Below are 20022 nucleotides of genomic sequence, written 5' to 3' on the forward strand. Positions count from 1 at the left end.
ATCCTGGAGTCTCGATTGCGGCCGTAGAAACGTCTATCTTTTCCCCTTACAATAGAATCCCATACAACTATAGCTCTCCCACTCTTTTTCCTGCGCTGCTGTGCAGCAGATCCACCCATGGTGCCATGAACTTGGCTGCTGCTACACTCCCCTGATTAACCATCTCCCTAACAGTACCCAAAACGGTGTATCTGTTTTGGAGGGAGATTACCGCAGGGGACCCCTGCACTACCTTCCTTTTACTGCTCTGCCTGATGGTCACACATTCCCTACCTGCCTAAGTAACGTTTACCTGTGATGTGACTAACTCACTAAACATGCTATTCACGACATCCTCAGCATCGTGGATGCTCCAGAGTGAAACCATTCGCAGCTCCAGTGCCGCAATGCGGTCTGTCAGGAGCTGCAGCTGGATACTCTTACTGCACACATAGTAGTCAGGGACACCATAAGCGTCCACATAGCACAGGAGGAACATGACACGGGCCTGGGCTCCCCTGCCGTGACTTAACCTCTGAATTAATTTAATTTGGCAACAATGATAAGGTTTCTAGGAGCTAAGGAAATAAAAAGAAAAAAAAAGATTAAATACTCACCAATCCACCAGCCAATCACTTGCCCGCTTGACTGTGACGTCACACTTCAATTTCTTTTTACTTCTTTGTTTACCTTCTGCCCCTGCATCAGCTGACCTCCTCCGATCCGCCACCGCTCCCACTCACTACCGCCGCCCTTTATCCTCCTGCGCCGCCCGCTCTCGCAATGCTAGCCTTCTCTGATCTGCCACCGCTCCCACTCGCTGCCACCGCTCCCAGTCGCTGCCACTGCCCTTTATCCTACTGCGCCGCCCGCTCTCGCAATGCTAGCCTCCTCCTATCTGTCACCGCTCCCACTCACTACCGCCGCCCTTTATCCTCCTGTGCCGCCCGCACTCATGATGCTGCCCTCCTCCGATCCACCACCGCTCCCACTCGCTGCCACCGCTCCCACTCGCTGCCACCGCTCCCACTCACTGCCACCGCTCCCACTCGCTGCCACCGCTCCCACTCGCTGCCACCGCCCTTTATCCTCCTGTGCCGCCCCCTCTCTCGATGCTGGCCTCCTCATCAGAGGCAATCCCTCGGAATAGACGAAGACTTGCTTCCATTCTAAAAATGAGTCCTTAGGTGGCTGAACACTCCAATATGGGAGACACAGTCCCTGTCACAGGTGGAACAGATAGTCATTGAGGAAAAGGTGGGTGGGACAGGTTTGCCGCACGCTCTTTCCCTGCCTGCGCTTGATATCTGCATGCTCTCAGCGGTGAGATTCGAGGTGCTCAGCGCCCTCCGGGATGCACTTCCTCCACTTAGGGTGGTCTTTGGCCAGTACTGCCAGGTGTCGGTGGGGATGTTGCACTTTATCAGGGAGGCTTTGTGGGTGTCCTTGTGACATTTCCTCTGTCCACCTTTTGCTCATTTGTCGTGAAGGAGTTCCGAGGAGAGGACTTGCTTTGGGAGTCTCTTGTCCGGCATGCGAACAATGTGGCCTTCCCAGCAGAGCTGATCAAGTCTGGTCAGTTCTTCAATGCTAGGGATGTTGGCCTGGTCGCCGACGCTAATGTTGGTGCGTCTGTCCTCCAGGGCATTTGTAGGATCTTATGGAGACATCGTTGGTGGTATTTCTCCAGCGACTTGGTGTCTACTGTACATGGTCCATGTCTCTGAGCCATACAGGAGGGCAGATATTACTGCAGCCCTGTAGACCATGAGCTGGGTGCTAGGGATGAGGTGCCTACTGTATATAGTCCATGTCTCTGAGCCATACAGGAGGGTGGATATTACTACAGCCCTGGAGACCATGAGCTTGATCGCAAATTTGAGGGCCTGGTCTTCAAATACTCTTTTCCACAGGTGGCTGAAGGCTGCACTGGCGCATTGGAGGTGGTGTTGAATCTCGTTATCAATGTCTGCTCTTGTTGATAAGAGGTTCCCGAGGTATGGGAAATGGCCCACGTTGTTCAGGGCCGCACCATGGATCTTGATGGGTGGGGGTGGGGGAGAGTGCTGTGCGGTGGGGAAAGATTGATGGAGGACCTTTGTCTTATGGGTGTTTCGTGTTAGGCCCATGCTTTCGTACGCCTCAGTAAATACGTTGACTATGACTCTGTAGGTGCACAGACGCAGGTATTGTCCGCGTACGGTAGCTCGACAACAGGTTGGGATGGTGTTTGACCTGGCCTGGAGACAACAATTGTTGAACAGGTTGCCACTGGTTCTGTAGTTTAGTTCCACTCCAGCAGGGAGCTTATTGACTGAGGTGGATGAATTCTGGGTACCTCATTTTAATAAATATGAGAAGGCCTTTGATAGGGTGCAGAAAAGATTTACGAGAATGATTCCAGGGATGAGGGACATCAGTTACGTGGATAGTCTGGAGAAGCTGGGGTTGTTCTCCTGAGAACAGGGACGATTGAGAGGAGATTTGACAGAGGTGTTCAAAATCATGAGGGGTCTGGACAGAGTATTTAGAGTGCGTTTAGCTGAGGCTCTTGCAGAGAGCCAGCATGGGCTCAAAGGGCCAAATGGCCTCCTTCCGTGCTGTAACCACTCTCTGATTCTAAGATGATGAAAAGCCTCAGGCCCAGAATACTCCATCTACCGGGCACTACGACCCAGGCTGTTGTTCATGTGTATCCCTGCAGTTTTCTCACGCAGGGATACACATGAGGTCTGGAGATGTTACTAATCAATGGGCTGACAGGCCTCATACAAGACGTCCTGGTTCATGTTAGAACAATACGACTCTGAAACATGACTAAGATAAGGAGACTGCCCAAAGACAGCACCCAAGGACAGTAAGATAAGGATGGTGGGGGGGACCATGTCACAAGACCATGAATAACCCTTAGTAATACATGAGACAATCACGCAGTCACCTAATGGTTAGAGACCACTTCTATTGGTTTATTTGAATCTATATGTAATCTATAATCAATATGATTGGATCGTGTCTGGCCGAAATGGGCTGATGTAGCTGTAGTAAACTGTTGTAAAAGATATAAAAATACATGAAACCCTTTCTTCGGCGGAGAGAGGTACCTGGACCCACCAGTTGCTTCATCTCCCCGCCAGCGTAATAAACCGTTTTGATGTATGGACAGACCCTGAGTGACGAGTGATTCTTGGTGGGTACATTCACGCTAACACTAGGACAATTTGGGAAAATAAAATCTGGAAATTCCTCTCCAACTCATCTAAGCAATCGAAACTAGTCCAGGAGATCACTCTGGCCATTAAATTCCCTGCAGTACGTACCTTTCGGAAGGCTTAATCTCCGCCGCAGCCAGAAACAAAATAAGCTTTTGCTTGAAGGAATTCAGTGAGTCTGTATCCACCACATGAGAGGGCAGTTGGTGAGGAGGGAGTGCGTGGTGTCGGAGAGGCCTATAAATGGCCCAGAGGCAGCGAGAGGCGGCGGCAGTTGGTGAGGCGGGGCTTGTGCAGCTACAGGGAGAAGGCAAAAAAGAAGTAGAAAGAAACAGAAAGGTGACATCACAGCCAAGGGGGTAAGTTATTGGCTGGTAATTGGTGAGTAGTTTTACTTTCTTCTCCTCTATAACAGTGAGTAAACTTTAGCATTGTTGTTGCCTATCGAAGGGTTAAGTCTTGGCAGGACAGCTCGGTCACGTGTTATGCTCCTCCTGTACCATGTGGAAACTCAGGGACGACTCCAGTGTCCCTGACGACTAAGTGTGCGGGAAGTGTATCCGCCTCCAGCTCTTAACTGATCACGTTGCGGAGTTGGAGCTGAGGCTGGATTCACTCTGGAGCGAATGGAAGAGCAGCAGGAAGAGCAGTGCAAGGAAGGTAGTGCAGGGGACCCTGTGGTCATCCCCCTGCAAAACAGATATACTGCTTTGAGTACTGTTGAGGGGGATGACTCATCAGGGGAGGGCAGCAGCAGCGAAGTGCATGGCACCGTAGCTGGCTCTGTTGCACAGGAGGGCAGGAAAAAGAGTGGGAGAGCGATAGTGATAGTGGATTAAATTGTAAGGGGAATAGATAGGCGTTTCTGCGGCCACAACCGAGACTCCAGGATGGTATGTTGCCTCTCTGGTGCAAGGGTCAAGGATGTCTCTGAGCGGGTGCAGGACATTCCAAAAAGGGAGGGAGAACAGCCAGTTCTCCTGGTGCAAATTGGTACCTACGACATAGGTTTTAAAAAAAGGGATAAGGTCCTACGAAACGAATTTAAGGAGCTTGGAGCTAAATTAAAAAGTAGGACCTCAAAAGTAGTAATCTTGTGATTGATACGTGTGCCACGTGCTAGTCAGAGTAGGAATCGCAGGATAGCGCAGATGAATACGTGGCTTGAGCAGTGGTGCAGCAGGGAGGGATTCAAATTTCTGGGGCATTGGAACCGGTTCTGGGGGAGGTGGGACCAGTACAAATCGGACGGTATGCACCTGGGCAGGACCGGAACCAATGTCCTAGGGGGAGTGTTTGCTAGTGTTGTTGGGGAAGAGTTAAACTAATATGGCAGGGGGATGGGAACCAATGCAGGGAGACAGAGGGAAACAAAAAGGAGACAAAAGCAAAAGACAGAAAGGAGATAAGGAAAAGTGGAGGGCAGAGAAACCCAAGACAAAGAACAAAAAAGGGCCACTGTACAGCAAAATTCTAAATGCACAAAGGGTGTTAAAAAAAAGCCTGAAGGCTTTGTGTCTTAATGCAAGGAGTATCCGTAATAAGGTGGATGAAATAACTGTGCAAATAGATGTTAACAAATATGATGTAATTGGGATTACGGAGATGTGGCTCCAGGATGATCAGGGCTGGGAACTCAACATCCAGGGGTATTCAACGTTCAGGAAGGATAGAATAAAAGGAAAAGGAGGTGAGGTAGCATGGCTGGTTAAAGAGGAGATTAATGCAATAGTTAGAAAGGACATTAGCTTGGATGATGTGGAATCTATATGGGTAGAGCTGCAGAACACCAAAGGGCAAAAAACATTAGTGGGATTTGCGTACAGACCTCCAAAGAGTAGTAGTGAGGTTGGGGGGAGCATCAAACAGGAAATTAGGGGTGCATGCAACAAGGGTGCAGCAGTTATAACGGGTGACTTTAATATGCGCACAGATTTGGCTAACCAAACTGGAAGCAATACGGTGGAGGAGGATTTCCTGGACTGCATAAGGGATGGTTTTCTAGACCAATATGTCGAGGAACCAACTAGGGGGGAGGCCATCTTAGACTGGGTGTTGTGTAATGAGAGAGGATTAATTATCAATCTCGTTGTGCGAGGCCCCTTGGGGAAGAGTGACCATAATATGGTGGAATTCTGCATTAGGATGGAGAATGGAACAGTTAATTCAGAGACCATGGTCCAGAACTTAAAGAAGGGTAACTTTTAAGGTATGAGGCGTGAATTGGCTAGGATTGATTTGCGAATGATACTAAAGGGGTTGACTGTGGATGGGCAATGGCAGACATTTAGAGACCGCATGGATGAACTACAACAATTGTACATTCCTGTCCGGCGTAAAAATAAAAAACGGGAAGGTGGCTCAACCGTGGCTATCAAGGGAAATCGGGGATAGTATTAAAGCCAAGGAAGTGGCATACAAATTGGCCAGAATTAGCAGCGAACCCGGAGATGGGAGAAATTTAGAACTCAGCAGAGGAGGACAAAGGGTTTGATTAGGGCAGGGAAAATGGAGTACGAGAAGAAGCTTGCAGGGAACATTAAGACGGATTGCAAAAGTTTCTATCGATATGTAAAGAGAAAAAGGTTAGTAAAGACAAACGTAGGTCCCCTGCAGTCAGAATCAGATTAAGTCATAACGGGGAACAAAGAAATGGCGGACCAATTGAACAAGTACTTTGGTTCGGTATTCACTAAGGAGGACACTAACAACCTTCCGGATATAAGAGGGGTCAGAGGGTCTAGTAAGGAGGTGGAACTGAGGGAAATCCTTACTAGTAAGGAAATTGTATTGGGGAAATTGATGGGATTGAAGGCCGATAAATCCCCAGGGCCTGATGGACTGCATCCCAGAGTACTTCAGTAGTTGGCCTTGGAAATAGCGGATGCATCGACAGTCATTTTCCAACATTACATTGACTCTGTATCAGTTCCTATCGAGTGGAGTGTAGCCAATGTAACCGCACTTTTTAAAAAAGAAGGGAGAGAGAAAACAGGGAATTATGGACCGGTCAGCCTGACATCGGTAGTGAGTAAGATGATCGAATCAATTATTAAGAATGGCATAGCAGAGCATTTGGAAAGAGTTGACATGATAGGTCCAAGTCAGTATGGCTTTGTGAAAGGGAAATCATGCTTGACAAATCTTCTGGAATTGTTTGAGGATGTTTCAAGTGGAGTGGACAAGGAAGAACCAGTTGATGTGGTGTATTTGGACTTTCAGAAGTCTTTCGACAAGGTCCCACACAAGAGATTAATGTGCAAAGTTAAAGCACATGGGATTGGGGGTAGTGTGCTGACATGGATTGAGAACTGGTTGTCAGACAGGAAGCAAAGAGTAGGAGTAAATGGGTACTTATCAGAATGGCAGGCAGTGACGAGTGGGGTACCACAAGGTTCTGTGCTGGGGCCCCAGCTGTTTACACTGTACATTAATGATTTAGACGAGAGGATTAAATGTAGTATCTCCAAATTTGCGGATGACACGAAGTTAGGTGGCACTGTGAGCTGCGCGGAGGATGCTATGAGGCTGCAGAATGACTTGGATAGGTTAGGTGAGTGGGCAAATGCATGGCAGATGAAGTATAATGTGGATAAATGTAAGGTTATCCACTTTTGTGGTAAAAACAAAGAGACAGACTAAGAAAAGGGGAGGTGCAACGAGACCTCGGTGTCATGGTACATTAGTCATTGAAGGTTGGCATGCAGGTACAGCAGGTCGTTAAGAAAGCAAATGGCATGTTGGCCTTCATAGCGAGGGGATTTGAGTACAGAGGCAGGGAGGTGATACTACAGTTGTACAGGGCCTTGGTGAGGCCACACCTTGAGTATTGTGTACCGTTTTGGTCACCTAACTTGAGGAAGGACGTTCTTGCTATTGAGGGAGTGCAGCGAAGGTTAAGCATACTGATTCCCGGGATGGCGGGACTGACATATCAAGAAAGACTGGATCAGCTGGGCTTGTATTCACTGGAGTTCAGAAGAATGAGGGAGGAACACATAAAACGTTTAAAATTCTGACGGAACTGGAAAGGTTAGATGCAGGAAGAATGTTCCAATGTTGGGGAAGTCCAGAACCAGGGGTCACAATCTAAGGATAAGGGATAAGCCATTTAGGACCGAGATGAGGAGAAACTTCTTCACCCAGAGAGTGGTGAACCTGTGGTATTCACTGCCACAGAAAGTTGTTGAGGCCAATTCACTAAATATATTCATAAAGGAGTTAGATGTATTCCTTACCAATCGGGGGATCAAGGGGTATGGCGAGAAAGCAGGAATGGGCTACTGAAGTTGCATGTACAGCCATGAACTCATTGAATGGCGGTGCATGCTCGAAGGGCCGAATGTCCTACTCCTGCACCGATTTTCTATGTTTCTATGTCCAGTGAGATCAGGCAGCGTGTAGCTCGGGGGCCCAGTGAGATCAGACAGTGTATAACCCGTGGGCTAAGTGAGATCAGACCGTGTGTAACCTGGGGGTGGGCCCAGTGAGATCAGACAGTGTGCAATCCGGGGGTGGGCCCAGTGAGATTAGACAGTGCGTAACCTGGGGGCCTAGAGACATCAGACAGTGTGTAACCCGGGGGTGGGCCCAGTGAGCTCAGACAGTGTGTAACCCGGGGGCCGAGTGAGATCAGTCAGTAGGTAACCCGGGGTCCCAGTGAGATCAGACAGTGTGTAACCCAGGGGACCAGTAAGATCAGACAGTGTGTAACCCGGGGGTGGGCCCAGAGATATCAGACAGTGTGTAACCCGGGGGCCCAGTGAGATCAGACAGTGTGCAACCCAGGGGACCAGTGAGATCAGACAGTGTGTAACCCGGGGGTGGGCCCAGAGAGATCAGACAGTGTGTAACCCAGGGGCCCAGTGAGATCAGACAGTGTGTAACCCAGGGGCCCAGAGAGATCAGTCAGTGTGTAACCCGGGGGCCCAGAGAGAACAAACAGTGTGTAACCCGGGGGCCCAGTGAGATCAGACAGTGTGTAACCCGGGGCCCAGTGAGATCAGACAGTGTGTAACCCGGGGGCCCAGAGAGATCAGACAGTGTGTAACCCGGGGGCCCAGAGAGATCAGGCAGTGTGTAACCCGGGGGCCCAGTGAGATCAGACATTGTGTAACCCGGGGTAGCAGTGAGAATAGACAGTGTGTAACCCGGGGCCCAGTGAGATCAGACAGTGTGTAATCTGGGGGCACAGTGAGATCAGACAGTGGTTAACCCAGGGGCCCTATGAGATCAGACAGTGTGTAACCCGGGGCTGGGCCCAGTGAGATCAGACACTGTGTAACCCAGTGGTGTGCCCTATGAGATCAGATAGTGTGTAACCCGGGGGCCCAGTGAGATCAGACAGTGTGTAACCCGGGGGTGGGCCCAGTGAGATCAGACAGTGTGTAACCCGGGGGCCCAGTGAGATCAGACAGTGTGTAACCCGGGGTTAGGCCCAGTTTGATCAGACAGTGTGTAACCCAGTGGTGTGCCCTGTGAGATCAGACAGTGTGTAACCCGGGGGCTCAATGAGATCAGACAGTGTGTAACCCGGGGGCCCTGTGAGATCAGACAGTGGGTAACCCGGGGGCCCTGTGAGATCAGACAGTGGGTAACCCGGGGGCCCATTGAGAACAGAGACTGTGTAACCCGGGGTGCCAGTGAGATCAGACAGTGTGTTACCTGGGGGCCCAGTGAGATCAGACAGTGTGTAACCCAGGGGGCCAGTTATTGTGTTCCTAACACAGATGAGACTGTGCACAGGGAGGTTAAAGTAACAGTGACCTTAGTCTTTATTAAGACACTCCAGAGTGAGGAACAGGCCTTCGAGGCTGGATTATATACAGTGCTCCCAAGAGATCTGGGATCCCTTGCGACTTCAGCGATGCACTCCCTGATGGTGGAATATGGGAGTGCATGTTTTACAGATACACAACATCACTCCCCTCCCCAAAAGTGAAAACTATTTACAAGGTGAGGCAGTCGGGAGCCTTTCTTTCCCTGGTGGACCTTCTCGGTACAAATGTCTGTTCTGGTGTGTTAGTTTCTGGTAGTTGGGTTACTGGTCTGCTCGATATAAAGATGACAGTGCTTTGCTTATACAATATTTTACTAACATACATCGGCAATACAGCATTCTTACCAACACCACAAAGGTAACCAGACCTTGGATTAGTGAAATTCCCATAGACCCTAACCACCCTGAGAACCAGTCCCACAACGTGGAGGCTGGTGGCTGCTTAAGCTTTTTAACGTCTTCTTGGATATGCTCTGCCAGATCAGTAATTTCTCCCGAGCTATCCGGGATGTATGTACAACATTCGGCCCTGATGAGGGCACAGGATCCCCCTTTTTCTGCCAACACATAGTTAAGGGCCATCCAATTTTGCAGAGCTGCTGTGCGGAGGGCTGCCTTCTCGGCATTAACCTTAACTGGGGCTTCAGCTGTATCGTTGGCCACCTGTTCCAGGACGCAAGCCATGTTAATGGATTCCCTTGCCAATTTACCATCTCCATATCAGCGAAACGCAATGGCTCAGAATCTTTCCGTCTCCGTGATTGCTCGTCTGGCTCTCCGGTAGAGGTCCTTTAGAGAACCCAGGTGATACATGTAGGCTACGATATAAGCCAGAAAACAAGAACCCGTCCATTCTCGGGGCAGCCAGGGGTAGGCCCTGTGACCGCACACAAAATGAGTCCCGTTGTAGGGCGTATACTTATTTATCACTGGGGGGTCCCATTGGACCTGAAAGTCAACGTTTCCGTTTAATGACGGGGGTGTCACCCTACCCCCTTCGGCAGGTAAGGCACAGCTATATGTGCAGTTACTGTACCCCACAATAGGATCTGCTGGTCGTCCCTGCCTTGTGAGACATAGCCCCCCTCCCTGTCCCTTCTTACACCTTGTTCTCAGGAACAGTGGTAGATAGGAATTGTTTCGGATGATCGTCTCCACCCACTGCACTGTTCTGGATTATACCCATGGCTTTTAATTTTATTATGGTGCTGCCGTCTGCCTCTATGGCACAAGAACCAACGCGTGTGGATACTGTTCTAACTCCAGACATCCAGCTAGCTGTCTCATTATCACTAAATGGGATTGATTGTAGAGGGATTCCTTCCTCTTAGTGTGTGGGGACATGGGGACAGACCCAACAGCTGGCAACATTGGCTTTCGTGGCATAGGTGTATGTAATGGACAAAAAGGTATTCACATACAACTCTCTCTTGATCCGTGGGGGTGCTATGGCCTGAGTCCTCTCTAGGCTACATAGTACAATTACACAAAAAACAAACTGCACATAATATTGCATAACACATTCATCTTGTATTGTCTTTATTTCTTCCGGCGTTTTCTGCTGATGCATCCGCCTTCAGTTTCCTAGAATGTGTATGAAGGCAGGGTTATTTGTTTTGTTCGCTTGTGCTGGGGTCGTTGGATTCATATTGTTTGAGCTGAGACCAATGTATCCATCGGCCAACCCCACCCATATCTGTGCAGGCGCATGTATCTCCACTAATTAGGACTTCAAATTGGCCAGACCAACGGGGAGCAAACCCTGTTCATCCTGGCAGACATTTTACCATTACCTACACGCCTACCTGCGGGACCTCCCCCTGGTCCTCCAATTCCTTCTGTTCGTCCCTGCCTGCTTGCTGTTCCCTCACTTCCTTCTTCAACTGCTTCAGTTACTTGCTCAGTTCCAAGACATACTTTCTAATCCGATCCCTCGGTCCTACGCCGGAGCCCCCAGTTATGATTCATTCCGGCAGGCGTATCGCCCTGCCTGTCATCAACTCATATGGAGTTAATCCTGTCACTCGGTTAGGAATTGCCCTTTGTCTCATCAAGATTGTGGGTAGTAAATGCGCCCAAGCTTGTCCCGTCTCTTGGATAGCCTTTGCTAGGGCAGTTTTAAGTGTCCTGTTCATATGTTCTCCCATCCCAGAGCTTTGTGGGTGGTAGGGGATATGAAACTTCTCTCTAATACCCAACATAGCACACACCTCCTTCATTATATGTCTGGTAAAATAGGTTACTTGAACGGAATCGATTTGGATAGGGACGCCCCAAACGTGGGATTACTTCTTCTGCCAATATTCGGGCCACCATGATTGCGGTGCAGTTTCGCGTGGCAAACGCTTCTCCCCACCGCATAAACTGATCTATTATTACTCGACAGTATTTCTTGCCCCTTGAGGATGGTAAAGGTCCCATGAAGTCTATCGGTATACATTCCCACGAACCCCTTGGTCGTGGTTGGTGAGCCATTCTAACCTTAACGGCCTTTCCTGGGTTTTGCTGGGCATACGTGACACATTGCTGGCAGTACTTAGCTACGTCCCGTCCCATTCCTGGCCACCACCAGTCCCTAGTTATGTTTGTTTTCATGACGTTCCGTCCGAAATGACTGATGCCGTGGTGTAGTTCCATGAGCATTTTTCGAATACAAGCCGGGGCTATCACCTTCCCATCTTTCCTCCATACGAAGTCGTCACCCTGCCTCCCTCCTTTTGTGCCGCAATCTTTCTTTTCTTCATCACTTACATCGGCATGTAATCTCACATTGTGTATATCTTCCCTGGTAATGATACTACATACAACTTCTTCCTGCACTTCTAAGGATATACTTGCTTCCTGTGCCGCTTTATCCGCTGCTTCATTGCCCCGTTGGACATTGTTTACTACTTTCTGGTGAGCCTTAACCTTGATAACTGCTGCCTCTGCGGGTTTACTGGCAGCGTCTAATAGTAGTCTGATTCGGCCCTCATGTTTGATAGCCTCCCCGCCCGAAGTGACGAACCCTCTCCTTGCTCAGGCAGTCATGTAGTCATGGACCACCCCGAAGGCATAGCGGCTATCCGTATATCTATTTGCCCGCCGGCCTTCGACCAGTTGGAGGGCTTCACTCAGGGCAGTGAGTTCAGCTACTTGAGCCGACAGTCCTCCGGCTAACCTTCCCTTTCGGACAGTGTTTAGTGCTTCGTCTACCACCGCCCCTCCCGTGTGCGGGGTCCCCTGAATATACTTCCGCGACCCATCCACGTACAGGATCAGCTCGGGGTTTTCAAGGGGAATCTCACTTATGTGTCCCAGTGAATCCTCCCATTCCTGTGCCTGGCACTCATGAGGCTCACGCACGGACAAGAGGCCCTCTGTCGGGTTCTCTCCCGAGTCTCGTACAATTTTTACGGACCCATCTCAGGGAAGTAATACTGCTTCCCATTTGGCCCGGCGGACGGTGGACACGGAGCACAATTTCCCGGTGTTGAGCTTTTCCACCAAGGTATGTTTGGTATGTAGTATAACCGCCCCTGTCATTACTACTGGCTCACTAACTTTCACCGCCCATGTTACACAATCCAAGGCTGCTACACATCTTGACAGACCTCTTGCCAGGGGCGACTGTTGGGTGGAATAGTATGCTACTGGGCGGGCTCGGTCTCCATGCATTTGAGTAATTACTGCTCCGTAAAACCCGCCCTCGTTTTCACAATGAATGTGAAACGGTGCGTTCATATTTGGCAGTCCGAGGCCTGGTGCCGAAATGAGGGCTTCCTTTATCTGGCCGTATGCTGTTTCTTTTTCCGGGCCCCACTCCACACTTTCTAGAGCTGGTTTTCCTCCCTTAACAAGTCTCTACTGGGTTCCGCGATTGCCGCCAGGTTGGCTATAAACTTCCTACTGTAGTAAAAGAGTCCCAATATCTTGCACACTCCTCGGAAAGTTTCCTTTGTCGTGGAACATTGTTTTTGTTCCCTGCGACAGTTGGTGTCCCAAGTACTGTACCTCCTTCAATCCGATCTGAGCTTTCTTGGCGTTTACCTTAAATCCCGCTTTCTTTAAGGAATTTAGGGGTTATATTAGAGCCCCCATATGTCCTCTCTCATCCTCTGAGGCAATCAGCAGATCGTCCACATATTGGAGGATGGTACTTCGGTAGGGGGCTAAATCTACGGTCTCCAAGGCTCGACACTTAGTTCGGTGAAATATGGCCGGGCAGTTGTGAAAACCCTGGGACATTCGTGTCCAAGTTTGCTGCCTATCCCCGACCGTGAATGCGAATTTATCTTGCGACTCCCGTACTATTGGTATGGACCAAAATCCATTAGCTGTACCTAAGACCGTGACTATTTTATGTTCTGGAATCAGACCATTAAATATGGTCACTGGGCTTGCTACGATGGGGTGCTGGCGGGGAGTTACATTATTTAACGCCATATAGTCTATGGTCAATCGGTATTACCCATCTGCTTTATTTATGGGCCAGGTTGGCGAGTTCGTAGAGCTTTCGGCTTCCCGAAGGACACCGCTTCGCAAGAGGACCTGCACTATTTGTTTTGCTGCCTCTCGGGCTTCAGGTTTAATGGAGTATTGCTTATGAGGAGAGTGTTCGGGCCCAGGAATGACCACTGGCTTGGTATTTACCTGCCCACAATCCTGCTTCGATTGAGCCCACACTTCCCTCATTCATTCACAAAATGGGCCGCAGTCTCCTGCTGTATCCCAATCTCGGGGAGAAGTTGCACACTTCCGATCTTTGCGTGATGGTGCAAATTAGTCGGTTCCCCGTACATTGTGATTTTGTGTCCTCCCTTATTTCTCTTATTCTGTGGGTCTATTATTGCCCCGAACTGTTCCAAGAGTTCGATCCACAACATGGTCCCTTCTGCAATTCGGCATACATAAAATTGTGCCGGGATCAGAATACCGGCTATCTCCAATAGAATTAATTCTCTCTGGTTGGCTTTACTTCTCTCTGGTTGGCTTTGGAGGCAAATCCTCCCACGCCAGTTATATGGACTACGTGTTTAGTTGTGGGTAAGGGAATATCTGTCATAGATACCGATGTTCCGGTATCCACTAACATATTACGCTGCCGGTCCCCTAACAATGCTGTTATGTGAATTCGCAGATCCTCTCCATGTCCCGTGTGGGCCGCTGGCCTTCAGTCTCTTCCTAAGTGCCTCAGCGCTGTGATTAGCGGCTGTCGGTTCATCTCTCTACTTTAAGGCCTGACTGACTATTTCTTTTCTGCTTGGGTGCCCAACATTTATCAGTGGCATGCCCCTTTTTCCCGCGATTGTTACATCGGATGGTTGATCTTTTGGGGCCCCTGCAGTCGGCGGCAAAATTACCTTTCTTGCCATAGTTGTAGCATCCTCCTCGGCCAGCACTCTTACTACTCTTAGCCGCGGCCACTTCTTGTTTTATTCCCCCAGAGTTAATGTGGCATGCGCACTGGACACCTTGGTCATAGGTGTCCGCGACTACCACCCCCATTTTTAAGATCTTTTGATGGTCGGCCGAAAAGCCATCCTTAAACATTTTCATGAAGACTGGGTCATCTCTGTTCAGGGCCGCCTGTCCCAAGGATTCTTGGTATTGGACCCATAATATCTCTCCGTAGTCATTGGCGTTTTCTCCATTTTTCTGGCCGGTCTGCATTATCAATCCCCAATTTGGAGTGGGTGCTCCCATTAAGGCCTGTACAGCCTGGACGCACCCCGTTCTTCCAGCGTCCCATTGTGCCCTTGTGGTACCCACGGCAGGTATCCATGTACCGTCAGAGTGAAGGGGTGCTAGCCCTGTCCACGAGTCCTTTGGACACTTAGCCCGAACTATTTGGTGGACATCTCGCTCATGCATATCGTGGGTCTCATACAATTCTTCTAACTTTTGCCAAAATCCTACATTTCTCCTCCGTGGTTATAGACTCCCCAAATCCTGATTCGTTTTTTTTTTTCTGTGGGGGTGAAAATGTAGTATTGATATCGGGGGTTCCCTCCCTGTACGTCCTGGGTTACCTTAAGAGGGGCTGCCCTTTCTGTATTTACTGAATTTTACCCTTCCATCTCGGTCTCCTCATCAAAGGGAGGAGCCGAAGCCGCAACTGTGGCAACATAACATAGAAACATAGAAATGAAGAAAATAGGTGCAGCAGTTGGACATTCGGCCCTTCGAGCCTGCACCGCCATTCAATGAGTTCATAACTGAACATACAAATTCAGTACCCCATTCCTGCTTTCTCGCCATTCCCATTGATCCCCCGAGTAGTAAGGACTACATCTAACTTCTTTTTGAATATATTTAGTTAATTGGCTTCAAAAACTTTCTGTGGTAAAGAATTCCACAGGTTCACCACTCTCTGAGTGAAGAAGTTTCTCCTCATCTCGGTCCTAAATGACTTACCCCTTATCATTAGACTGTGACCACCGGTTCTGGACTTCCCCAACATTCGGAACATTCTTCCTGCATCTAATCTCTAAATCCGTCAGAATTTTTTAACATTTCCATGAGTTCCCCTCTCATTCTTCTGAACTCCAGTGAATACAAGCCCAGTTGATCCAGTCTTTCTTGATATGTCAGTCCCGCCATCCCTGGAATCAGTCTGGTGAACCTTCGCTGCACTCCCTCAATAGCAAGAATGTCCTTCATCATGTTCGGAGATGAAAACTTTAAACAATACTCCAGGTGTGGCCTCACCAAGGCACTGAACAACTGTAGTGACACCTCCCTTCCCCTGTACTCAAATCCTCTCGCTATGTAGGCCAACATGCCATTTGCTTTCTTAACCGCCTGCTGTATCTGCATGCCAACCGTCAATGACTGACGTACCATGACACCCAGGTCTCGTTGCACCTCCCCTTTTCCTAATCTGTCACCATTCAGATAATAGTCTCTCTCTCTGTTTTTACAACCAAAGTGGTAAACTCACATTTATCCACATTATACTTCATCTGCCATGCATTTGCCCACTCACCTCAGTTATCCAAGTCACTCTGCAGCCTCATAGCATCCTCCTCGCAGCTCACACTGCCACCCAACTCAGTGTCATCAGCAAATTTGGAGATACTAAATTTAATCCCCTCGTCTAAATCATTAATGTACAACGTAAACAGCTGGGGCCCCAGCACAGAACCTTGCGGTACTCCACTCGTCATTGCCTGCCATTGTGATAAGTACCCATTTACTCCTACTCTTTGCTTCCTCTCTGACAACTAGTTCTCAATCCACGTCAGCACACAACCCCCAATCCCATGTGCTGTAACTTTGCACATTAATCTCTTGTGTCGGACATTGTCGAAAATCTTCTGAAATTCCAAATACACCACATCAACTGGTTGCCCCTTGTCCACTCTACTGGAAACATCCTCAAACAATTCTAGTCGGAGTGAGGTCATAATCTGATCCCCCCCACTTACCGGTTTGTTCATACCGCTCTCTCCATTTTATTATTCTCGGCTTCTGTCTCCTTACTTTTCTCTACTAATTGTTTGGTTTTACATTGTAACGCACATAACTGATATAATAAAAGTACTCCGGCTTTCTTTGCCTTTTTCTGGTTCTGTTTCTCCCACCAATTCTTTTGCTCCTTGGGGACAGCCAAGGGATCCCACCCGTCTTTAATCATTTTATCTATTAAGCCCTTCTGGTCGTCTGCATAGAACCTACTAAGAGACCCTCCCGGCCCCCATTCAAGGTCTTCCCCCGAGGCCTTTATGTGATCTGACCATCCCTCGCTTCCTCTGTGAATGAGTCTCTTGTTCTACTCCGTCACTTATTTATTGTGATGGGATTATCCCTGAACTCTCTCACCAGTTCATGCATATCACACAGTCACTCACAGGTTTCCGCCATCACTTTGTCCTCCCGGTATTCCCTTCGACCTTAATCCTTGGCCATCACGTGGAGCATTTACCCTCTTAATTCCAGCTCAAGTTAGGTGATTGAGATAGTGTGTGACAATTAAAGAGAAGGGGACACACGTTTCTCTTACACACCACTTATCTTACTTATATTCTACTTTATTTCTACTCACTCCGTCTGTTATCAAACCTCTCCAAGTCTCACTTGTTCGTTGGGAGTCCGGCAGTCTCACACCTGCAGGTTCGACGTTCCTATTTCTGGGAAGTTGTGAAATCCGACCTTATCCCCGTACATTCGATCCTCAGTCAGGAGGGCTTAACATACACCTTGCTCACAGCGGTAAAACGTTTTGGGGAAAACCGCGAGTTAGAAATAAATCTACTCCGAGACTACGTTAGAGAATTTGAAAACACACAGTTTTTTAATACAAGGTACCTGGGAGTTTTATAGGCTGCAACTCAACTTGGGTTCACAAAAAATGAATATTTAATGTCATAAATCGCAAAAGTCACATGTCACTGCTTCTACATCTGTCATTGCCAAAAGAGTCTAGGCAAGGAGTTCATTTTCGTCTTTGTCCCACTCACTTCCACATCTTCGGCCAGCGTCTGGTGCGATTGGTTTCTATCTTGCTCCGCGTCTTGTGACCTTTTCGCAATTCTGTCTCATTCTGTCATAGTACATTTTCTAAAGCACAACAATTTCGCACTAATGCGATTAACCCTTCAGGTTGTGACAGTATGAGTGAGGTCAGTGATGTACCTGAATGGGAAGATACAATAAGAATGACATCAGTCTTGTATCTAGACGGGCAGTAAATGTTTTTGTGAGGTCCTGATGTGCGTGGATGGGCAATGAAGTACCAGTGACGCCAGTGATCTATCTGGAAGTGTAGTGGCAGTATGGGTGAGGTAAGTGATATATCTGGATGGATAGTGATAGTATGAGTGAGCTCAGTGATTTATCTGGATGGGTAGCGATAGTATGACTGAGGTCAGTGATGTACCTGGCTGGACAGTGACAGTATGACTTAGGTCAGTGATGTGTCTGGATGGTTAGTGACAGTATGAGTGAGGTAAGTGATTTAACTGGACGGGCAGTGACAGTACGAGTGATATCAGTGATGTACCTGGATGGGTAGTGACAGTATGAGTAAGGTCAAAGATGTATCTGGATGGGTGGTGACAGTATCAGTGAGGCCAGTGATGTATCTGGATGGGTAGTGACAGTATGAATGAGATCAGTGATGTAACTGGATGTATTTTGAGTGTCCGCTTGAGAGCAACCATAAACATTGAATGGTCTGTAACTGTTTATATTATGTCAGTGATCTATCCAAATAGCCACCAAATCTTACCGCTTCTTCTGTTTGAAGCGATAATTTCGTGTTGCAAATTCCAGTGAGTCTTTCAGATTATATCACCATATTAATGCCAGTTGGTTACACACAACAGCATCAGAAATTATTCCCGGTCATGTTTATGAAATAACTGAATTTATTTAAGTACAGATATCGAGAAGTGGCAATCAGGATATTCCAATTCACCCAAAGATCCGTGTCTAAACACACCACATTTGCTAAAATACTATGATTGTTAAATCGTACTGTAACAGATAATGTTAGTTGAGATCGGACTTGCACCATGGATCATGGACCGTCTTGACTGAAACCTGATAATTATGACATTCTGTCCCAGTGAATGTTAGTTATCAACTGACTTGCACCATGGTTCAAAGACCGACCTAGTTACATTGGAAGGACAGTCGCTGAAATGGCATGGTTAAAATTTATTACCGAAATTCCAAAAATCTCCCTGAAAATCTGCTCTCAGTACCCGCCAGTCCTATCAGACTGTAGTTCCCACATGCGCTACACTTCTCAGTAGATAGTGAAATAGGTGGATAAGTAATGGCAAACTTTTAAAGATCATATGACATTGACAGGATCAGTCCAAGTCAACAATTGTACATCCCTGTCACGAGTAAAAATAAAAGGGGGAAGATGGCTGAACCGTGGCTGACAAGGGAAATTAAGGATCGTGTTAAATCCAAGGAAGGGGTATTTAAATTGGCCAAAAAAAGCAGCAAACCTGAGGACAGGGAGAATTTTATTATTCAGCAGAGTAGGACAAAGGGTTTAAATAGGAGGGAGGAAATAAGGTATTTGATGAAGCTTGCATGGATCATAAAAACTGACTGCAAAAGCATCTATAGATTTGTGAAGAGAAAAAGATTAGTGAAGACAAAATTCAGATGAATTCATTACAGGGAACAAAAAATTGGCGAACCAGTTCAACAAATACTTTGGTTCTGTCTTCACGAAGGAAGACACAAATAACCTGCCGCGAATACGAGGGGACTGAGGTTTCAGTAAGAAGGGGGAACTGAAGCAAATCCTTATTAGGTGGGATATTGTGTTTGGAAATTGATCAGATTGTCAGCCGATAAATCATAGGGCCTGATAGTCTACATCCCAGAGTACTGAAGGAAGTGTCCCTAGAAATAGTGGATGCATTGCTGATCATTTTCCAACTGTCCAGCGACTCGAGATCAATTCCTATCGACTGGAGGGCAGCTAATGCAACACCACTTTTTAAGAAAGGAGGGAGAGAGAAAACGTGTAATTATAGATCGGTTAGTTTGACATCAGTAGTGGGGAAAATGTTGGAATCAATTAGTAAAGATGAAATAGCAGCGCATTTGGAAAGCAGTGACAGGACCGGTCCAAGTCAGCATGGATTTATGAAAGGGGAATCATTTTTGACAAATCTTCTCGAATCATTTGAGGATGTAACAGGTAGAGTGGACAAGGGAGAACCAGTGGATGTGGTGTATTTGGACATTCAAAAGGCTTTTGACAAGGTCCCACACAAGAGATTAGTGTGCAAAATTAAAGCACATTGTATTGGGGGTAATGTACTGACGTGGACCGAGAACTGGTTGGCAGACAGGAAGCAGAGAGTCTGCATAAACAGGTCCTTCTCAGAATGGCAGGCAGTGACTAGTCGGGTGCCGCAGGACTCAGTGCTGGGACTCCAGCTAGATACAATATACATTTATGAATTAGATGATGAATTTGAGTGTAATTTCTTCAAGTTTGCACATGACACTAAGTTGGGTGCCAGTGTGAGCTGTGAGGGGGACACACAGAGGCTGCAGGCTGATTTGGACAGGTCAGGTGAGTGGGTAAATGCTTGGCAG

The sequence above is a fragment of the Pristiophorus japonicus genome, chromosome 28, assembly GCF_044704955.1.
Source record: "Pristiophorus japonicus isolate sPriJap1 chromosome 28, sPriJap1.hap1, whole genome shotgun sequence".
Classification (NCBI taxonomy): domain Eukaryota; kingdom Metazoa; phylum Chordata; class Chondrichthyes; family Pristiophoridae; genus Pristiophorus; species Pristiophorus japonicus.